This window comes from Odocoileus virginianus, chromosome 7 (genome assembly GCF_023699985.2).
Source record: "Odocoileus virginianus isolate 20LAN1187 ecotype Illinois chromosome 7, Ovbor_1.2, whole genome shotgun sequence".
In the NCBI taxonomy this organism is placed as follows: Eukaryota; Metazoa; Chordata; class Mammalia; order Artiodactyla; family Cervidae; genus Odocoileus; species Odocoileus virginianus.
In genome coordinates, this window is record NC_069680.1 from 44,259,498 (window position 1) to 44,267,873 (window position 8,376).

At 45.8% G+C, this 8,376-nt stretch overlaps 1 protein-coding gene across 5 annotated transcripts in view; it reads right to left on the reverse strand.

Moving 5' to 3' along the window:
* The window catches only part of SLC16A12 (solute carrier family 16 member 12), a 113,849-nt gene extending 109,774 nt beyond the window's left edge, over window positions 1-4,075 (reverse strand). For 2 of the 5 annotated variants that reach the window (XM_070470628.1, XM_070470629.1), the window contains exon 1: window positions 3,543-3,908. The gene's annotated coding sequence lies outside the window, so the exon portion shown is untranslated. Of the gene's footprint in view, window positions 1-3,348; window positions 3,374-3,542; window positions 3,915-3,983 lie in introns of those variants that run through there. The other 3 variants (XM_070470634.1, XM_070470632.1, XM_070470633.1) reach the window with 3 other exon arrangements.
* Between the last annotated feature and the right edge of the window lie 4,301 nt (window positions 4,076-8,376).

The window sequence follows — 8,376 nt, forward strand, 5'->3', positions numbered from 1 at the left end:
TTTATATCCCCTACAACCACCGGCACAGGAGACGGGGGATGCAGGACACAATCTTTGAACAAATCTGTAATAAAGAGTTCAATAAACATTTGTAAAGTAAATAATGAAGGAGTACATTGATTGAATAATTAATTAAAGGTGTGTAACTTAATACCCGGCTACAGAGCAACACATCTCTTTCTTCGTGTGCAGTACGTGGGGTGGTGGGGGGAAGGTAAGACTCTGACGGGGGCACAGTGGTAGGCAAAGGAAGAAAAGCAACCGCCCCTGGGCACCTAGCAGCTGCCAGGCGTCATGACTCTCCTCCGAGTGTTTAACAGAGATCACTTTCAAATAGGACGTTGTTAGATAATGACACTTTCTGAGGTCTTTTGATGCAGAACAAATTAAAAACAGAGACAAAAATCTTTGTACTCAAAACCTCCCAACGTCTTCAAGTGTGGATTTAGTTTTTCTAAATTAAACTATCATACAACTTGAATGGGTTTTTAGATATCGTAGAAAGGGACTCAGAAGAACATCGCTTCCAAATTGGTGATATTTAAAAGCAAAGTCATTGGTTAGGTAAGGAATGCATAAACAACCCCCAAAGCTGTATTGAATACTTTTTTTTGGCTATATATGACTGAAAAACTGCCAACTTCATTTTGATAAGCCTTTGTTAAAAACAATAAACATGCCTGAGCTTGCAAACCATGCCATTCTGAAGAAAAAGCAATTGAGAAGATCAGGACATGCTTAAAATGGCAATGTCTGATTAACAAGAAAAACCTCTGTGGTAACAGATTTAGCAATAAGTCACAACACTGTGCTGCCCATTAACATGGAGGGGAGCAGGGGACGATGCAAACTGAGACAAAATCAAAGCACAACGCTTACCTTCATAAATAAATAAGAAGCTACATCTTAAAACTAATACAATTATAGTCCACAACGCTGACATCAGGGCACCAACATCATTGAGAAAACTAATCCTCTCATGCTTCATTAAGTTTAATGTCACCACCGTGATGTCCTTGCACTAAAGGAAGTGTCATTTCAGGGACTCTGAATGAACAGACATAAAGTAACCAAGTGTGGGAATTTCTGTTTATGTAGAGTTCATGTACATCAGTTCATAAAAGTCAAAGTAACTTTACCTGAATTTGTTTCTGTATTTTTCACACTGCCTATAAAATCAGCAGAATTATGGGATTGGAAGGAAGATAATTTGGAATACTTGTGTTCATTTCCCTACTTTAAGGGCTTCCCTGGTGGTTCAGTGGTAAAGAATCTGCCTGCCAATGCAGGAGAAGTAAGTTCAAGCCCTGGGTTGGGATGAGTCCCTGGAAAAGCAAATGGCAACCCACTCCAGTATTCTTGCCTGGGAACTACCTGCCTATTTTAGGCAAAAATGAAATTCTCTTCCATCTGCCAAACAATCCTGGAAAAATTCTAATAAATAAATTGTAACCTGAGGTTCACAAGACCAAAGTTCTTTGTTTTATTCACTGACATACCTTGAGTGACCAGAACATCACTGGGCACAGAGTAGGCACTGAATAAATACCTATTAAAGTAAACTGAAAAACATAAAAAATGTGTAATGTAATGCGAAAATGCTAAATATGTGTGTTCAGTCCCTAAGCCGTGTCGACTTTTTGCGACTCCAAGGACTGTAGCCCACCAGGCTCCTCTAGCCATGAGATCTCCCAGGCAAGAATACTGGAGTGGGTTGCCATTTCCTCTACCAGTATCCTTCCAATCCAGGAATTAACCCAAGTCTCCTGCACTGGCAGGCAGATTCTTTACCACTAACCCATCTGGGGAGCCCAAAATGCTAAATAAGTTTCTTTAAAATTCCTTTCTCTGAGCACAGTTATAGGTTATCGTGTTAATCACAACACACAAATTGTCCTCATATAAGCCACTTTTCCCAAGCCATCTCCAAAGTCACAAATCACACTCTGAATTCTAACCAATGATCAGCCCAGGAAGGTAAGAACCCAAAGAGACTCCAAAGATAGATGAGGATAAATTTTATCCATCTGTAGTTTTGATTACTTTTCTTCTCCTGGCAGTTCACCTGTAATGTATCTCCATATTCATCTTCATATTATTATTTAAATACATGCATTTTAAGATGTATTACTTAAAAGTAAGGGTATTTTTAAAAATTATACTAAAAGGTGGTTTGACTAAATTGACCTCTCAATTATTTCAGAATCCCACCAGTTTAAAAAAAAAAGACAAAACATAATAACAGGAAAATGGCATGATCAGATGACTCTAATCATCAGTTTTGTTCTAAATGCCTGAAAGTGATACGGTTTGAAAACTGAACTGAGTTGGAAGGAGAGGGCCTGGATTCTGGTACTGCCCCAGTCACCAATGAACTTAACCAATCCTCACTAACAGGAAACTGAGCTTCCCAGGCTGTCTGGGAAGAGTTTGACCAGACGATCTCTAAAAACCTGAACAATTTCCAAGATCCTGTGATTATAAGTGACCAAATCCAGTCACTTAATTACTACTCCTGGGAGGGTCAGACACCATTTGCCTAGTTTGACATGAGGTTTATGGCGAGGCAGTTGATGATTTTAAAAGCTAGTGATCTCCCAAACACCTGCTGAGAGTGTGTTTCTAAATATGGAGGGTCTGAAGACTTTGCTTCTGGTTAAGCTGACTGCAGCCACTAGAGCCCAGCTCTCAGCAAAGCAAAGGCAAGCTAAACTAATTAGAGTCCCTCCAGAATGGAAGGATTGAACCAGTGCCCTAGTGGGTCCCAACTGACTCAATACCGAAAAAAGAAAAAAAAGAATATTACAAGAGATTCAGAATGAATGCTGAGTTGTGAAAGCCAAAGGCTAACCAAATAGCCTCAGGACTTACTGAAACCCTGCTCTCAAATTTTGCTTCAAGCACTGGTCCTTGAGTTTGCACTACAGGTGTCACTGACTTTCTTTGAGGACTAGAAGCAACTAAGAAATTAAGTCAATGGAAATTAAGTAAACATCAGCTGAGGGAAAGGGAAGATTCGAAATAAATAAGATACATTCGGTACAGAATCCAGAAGGAATCTTGTGTGATCTCTCCTGCAGGAGAAGTCGGCATTTGGAAACCACAGGAGGTGGGGATCAAAGCCGCTCGCTGTCCAGCCACCTGCCCAGAAACTGCCCGAGCACCGGCCCAGCACCGCCGGGGCAGGTGGGCATGTGTCTTTCCCCAACACAACGGGCGCTCCGAGGGACCAAGCTATGGTGGCGGGCTCCCGGTGCGTCGCCGGGCAGCCAAGGGAGCGCCCTCTGCCACCTCCACCCAGCCCAGCCCTAGAGCCTGCCGCCCGGCCGCGAAGGATGCCCGGATCACCTGAGCCACCGCGTCCTGACAGCGGACAGAGGGTGTGCCAGTGGGCTCCCGGGCCGGCGCGCTGGGGATCCTGGTGCCAGAGCGAAAGCCGGGAGACTGCGCCCCGGCCGCCCGGCGGGCCAACCTCCAGCCCTCCGCAGCCCGCCCAGTAAGTGCAGATCCCCCCTCTCCTCCCGGCCGCTCCGCTCGCTCACCTCGCGTGGACCGCTGCAGCCCGGACGGTGGCGTGCGGACATGCCCCCGGAGTGCACGCACCGTGCCGCGTCCCCGCGCGGTGGCCCCTTCCCGGGCCCCAGGCGCCGCGGTCCGCGCTCCCGAGGGGCGGGGAGCGGACGCGGCGGAGGCGCCGGCTGGGCTGGGGGCCCCACGGGCAGCGCGGGAGGCGGATAGCGTGGCGGGCAAAATCCCCGCGCTCAGCCTGCGAAATGCAGCACAGTTCAACGCCCCCAGCTCCGCCGTGGACTCTGGCCGGCGGGTGAATGGGATTTATCCCGGGATCCGCTCTACGGGCCGCGGCTTGGCGAGGGGTGAGGGGCCGCCTCGCGGTTATGTAATGGACCTGCCCGCTCTGACCCGAGCCACCTCGCTCCGGACTGCCCGACCCTCCCCGGGAACGGTGGTGCGTTGCCCCTGACCTAGCAGTCAGGCAGAGGGGGCTCGGTGTTCTCCAAAAGAACTTTCCCCTGCAGGGTCAAAGTGCAAGCTCCGCTTCAGGAATCCAAGGACTCCCTGAGGTGTACGCGGCAGGGATCTCTGCCCGTGCAGCCCGTCCATTTCACAGCACAGAAAACTGAGGCTCCGACGTGTTTAAAGCGCTGTTTCTTCGAGTTGAAGGACCTAGATTCAACTCTCCCGAAAAGCCGTGACCGTAGGCAAGTTACGCAAACCTCCGAGTTCAGTGTCTCCACCTGTAAAACGACGATAATAGTGTCCACTTCCTGTGCTTGATGAGAGGACAAAATCAATGAGGCGCAGGATCCCGGTATGTAACACACCCCAGTAAAAGTTAATGCTGTTGCTCATGCTAAGGTTCGCCCCCTCCGCCAACGTCGCCCTAAAGTCGGCTGTCCCACGGGCCTGACTAAGGAGCTGCCCCAGGGACCTTCCCGTAAATCCCACTTCTTGTCAGGAGCGAAGTCTCTGAACTGAGGAGGTCCGATTCCAACTTCTTGGGGTCTACATGCTTGCCGTTCCACAAAGCATCAGCGTCATCTGGGACCTTGCTAGAAATGCAGAATTGCAGGTCCAACCCCAGAGCCACTTATAACAAGAATCCCTAGGTGATTTAGTCGGTGGTACTTCAGAGTTTCACAATGAGTCCGACTTTTTGGAAAGTTTGAGAAGGGAACTAGAAAGTTGTGATGCAGTGGCCACAGGATACCTTAGGGTATTTTTAAAAACAGAGCGCCAAAGTCCTTCCTCCTATTACATCTGGCTATTTTGTTTCTTCCCCTCTCCTCAGTTTCCTGCTCTTTATAAATCTGGATGAGCTAGCTCTTTTCACTTGTAAAAGAAAGCTCTAAGTTACCTGAAAGTAAAGACTAGTGAAGATGCCTTGAAGGCACACTAGAGGGACTTCCCTGGTGGTCCAGTGGTTAAGACTCCCCTTCCAACCCGGGGAGTAGGAGTTCCATTCCACACGCCCTTCAAACAAAAAATGCCTAGCAAACAAAAAATGCAGCAGAATTTGCAAATAGGACTTGTAAAAGAATTCATTAGCATTGAATATGGACTTAAAATGTTGAGGCTGCGGGGAGCCCTGAGCTTTCAACTGTGAAGGTCTTTTGGTTAAAGGCTGGGGTACTTTTTGGTTCAGAAAAATACTTTTCTTAGTTAAACATTGCTTTGGGTGGCTGAGAAGCCCCATTTTCCACTAATGTAGGATAAACAGTTGTTTTTAAAAGTTTTGAAGAAGAGGAAGAAAGCTCACAGGCTTTCTTCCATTTCACTTGTCATAGAGGCCCTAGAAAAGCCAAGGGCCGTTCTTTTATTTATGTCATGAAATGTTGGTTGGTTATGTTTGCTTGTTCAGGTTTAGCTCTGCTGATCCTATCTCTGACAGAATGATTTTCATCTTTTGAGAGGTGAGATTGGTGGATTATTGATGATGGCGCTGATAGAGAAGGGGTCACTCCCATGTGCCTCCAGGGCTGGTTCTGAGGGGTGGGTGATGTGGAGGTGGAGTTGGAGAAGATGGAAAGAGGAAAGGATTCTCCTTTCCGTGAGGCCGGAGGAGCTGGGAAGGAGGGGGACAAACCCCTCTCCTTGCCTTGGAATCTAATGAAGAAAGAAGGGGAAAATGCAGTGTTTAAGATCTCTTAAAGAGTGCTATCCAATAGAATTTTCTGTAATGGTGGAAATGTTCTGCATCTGTACAGTCCAAAATGGCTATGAAATGTGGCTTTGTTGTTAGTTGCTAAGTTTGAGGCCCTATGGACTCCCCCCTGGACTGTCTGTGGGATATCCCAGGCAAGAATACTGGAGTGAGTTGCCGTTTTCTTCTCCGGGGGATCTTCCTGGACCAGGGATGGAACCTTTCATCTCCTGAATTAGCAGGTGGTTTCTTTACCACTGAGCCACCAGGGAAGCCCTAAGTGTAGTTATTTACATTTAAATTTTAATCAAAATTCAAGTTTTTTGTGTTTGTTTCTAGTTGCTATTCCGTTGCAGCAATCACATTTCAAGCTCTACACCAATGTGTAGCTAGTACCATACTGGACAACATATCTAACATTTCCTTCATCACAGGAAGTTCTGTTGGACAGTGGTGCCTAGAGGCCAGGATTTTGGTGAGGAGGTGAACCCAGGTATTTCACCTTTTCCAAATTCTAGTCAGAATCTCATCTGTCCTCTGGCAAGTGAAGGAACTGATCATTAAACCTCAGCCATGAGTCCTTGTGAGAGTCAAACTGGAATAATCCATAGAATGTGTTGGTTGCCATGCCCTGCACATAGTAAATGTGCAAAAAGTCTTAAACAGTATTAATAGTTATTTCACAGTTTTTAAAGTTGGGTGGACACGGTACTACAGTTACATTGTTATCAGTTAAGTGATCTTTTGCTGATGTGGTCAGCTACTCTGGTCCTTCCCTGACCATCTATAGCTGTGCTCCAACCCCCTCCTCTAGCTTCTTCCTCCCCTTTGTGAGCTGGTCACTACCTGTGCTCTTTTGGCCTGGAGGCACAGCCTACTTGGTCAAATCCCTACCATTCGTGCCCAGTAAATAACAAATGTGTGAACTAAATCACATTGTACCATGGTTCAGGGGAACCGATTGGCAAATGAGATTCTCAGAAGCGTGACACCTTAGGGTACATCCATTATAGAAGGAATTGTTTGTTCCTGTTATTTGGTCAAACAAGGATGTGTGGACTCAGCAGAGAGAAACGAGAACATTGGCTCCAGATAAGTAATATTTGGGGTGTCCACGTCAGGCTGGAAGCTACCAGGAGGTTGGAGGTGGAGGGGGATGGAAACATGAAGCTTTTATCTAAATAGGATTTGAAAGTTTATTTCCATGGCTGAAAATGATTCCAAGGATAAACTGTAAACAGCATAAAAAAGATGCAAGTATTTTATGCTGCCAGGTATGCAAATGGGGGCAGTGCACAGAATGGGAAATCGTGAAATTCTTCGCAGAACACCAGGAAACAGCTTTCTGAATAACCTTCTTCTCAAATTCTTGTTCTTTGACTTCTTTAATAAGATCACATCCTGTGGGCACCTTTCAGATTCCACTTTGTGTTTTGTCTTCCTTGGTTCCTGTTCCATCACATCACTTCTTCTGAAAGTTTTAGAATTCAGCCTCTATTTCCCTGCTTTTCTTCCTTCACCCAAATCCTTATCCCTGCCTTGTCGTGACAGTGACTGAACACCTGCCTGTCAGAGGCAGTGCATTCCCAGTTCTGACCTCTCTCTGAGCCCCCAGGCCCCCAGTGGATATTGTCACCTAAATCTTCCCCGCCCCATCACTTCAAATGTTAACCTCTCAGGAACTTGCTAGCTGGGTGACCTTGGGTAAGATAAATAACAACTCCAAACTTCAGTTTCTTCATTTATGAAACAGCAAAATAGCACCTTCCTTCTAGGACTATCTCGAAGGTTAAATGAGACATACATAAAAAAATAAAAATTAAAAAAAAATGAGACATATGTGTGAGTGCCTAGCACAGTAGCTAATGTGTTGTTGTTTTTGTTGTTTTAGACCCAAAATCATGTACGACTCATTGTGACCCCATGGACCTTAGCCCACCAGGCTTCTCTGTCCATGGGACTTCCCAGGCAACAATCCTGGAATGGGTTGCCATTTCCTTTCTCAAGGGGTCTTCCTGTTTTGGCAGGCGGTTTCTTTACCACTGAGCCCCCTGGGAAGCCAGCTAATGCATAGTAAGTACTTAATCCACGTTAGCAGAATGATTCTCAGTAGCCAAGATATGGAAACAAACTTTGTGTCTGTTGATGGATTAATGGATAAAGAAAATGTGATAACTGTTTATAATAGCCAGGACATGGAAGCAACCTAGATGCCCATCAGCAGACGAATGGATGAGGAAGCTGTGGCACATATACACCATGGAATATTACTCAGCCATTAAAAAGAATTCATTTGAATCAGTTCTAATGAGATGGATGAAACTGGAGCCCATTATACAGAGCGAAGTAAGCCAGAAAGATAAAGACCATTACAGTATACTAACACATATATATGGAATTTAGAAAGATGGTAACGATAACCCTATATGCAAAACAGAAAAAGAGACACAGATGTACAGAACAGACTTGTGGACTTTGTGGGAGAAGGCGAGGGTGGGATGTTTCAAGAGAATAGCATCGAAACATGTATATTATCTAGGGTGAAACAGATCACCAGCCCAGGTGGGATGCATGAGACAAGTGCTCGGGCCTGGTGCACTGGGAAGACCCAGAGGGATCGGGTGGAGAGGGAAGTGGGACGGGGGACCGGGATGGGGAATACATGTAAATCCATGGCTAATTCATTTCAATGTATGACAAAAACCACTGCAATG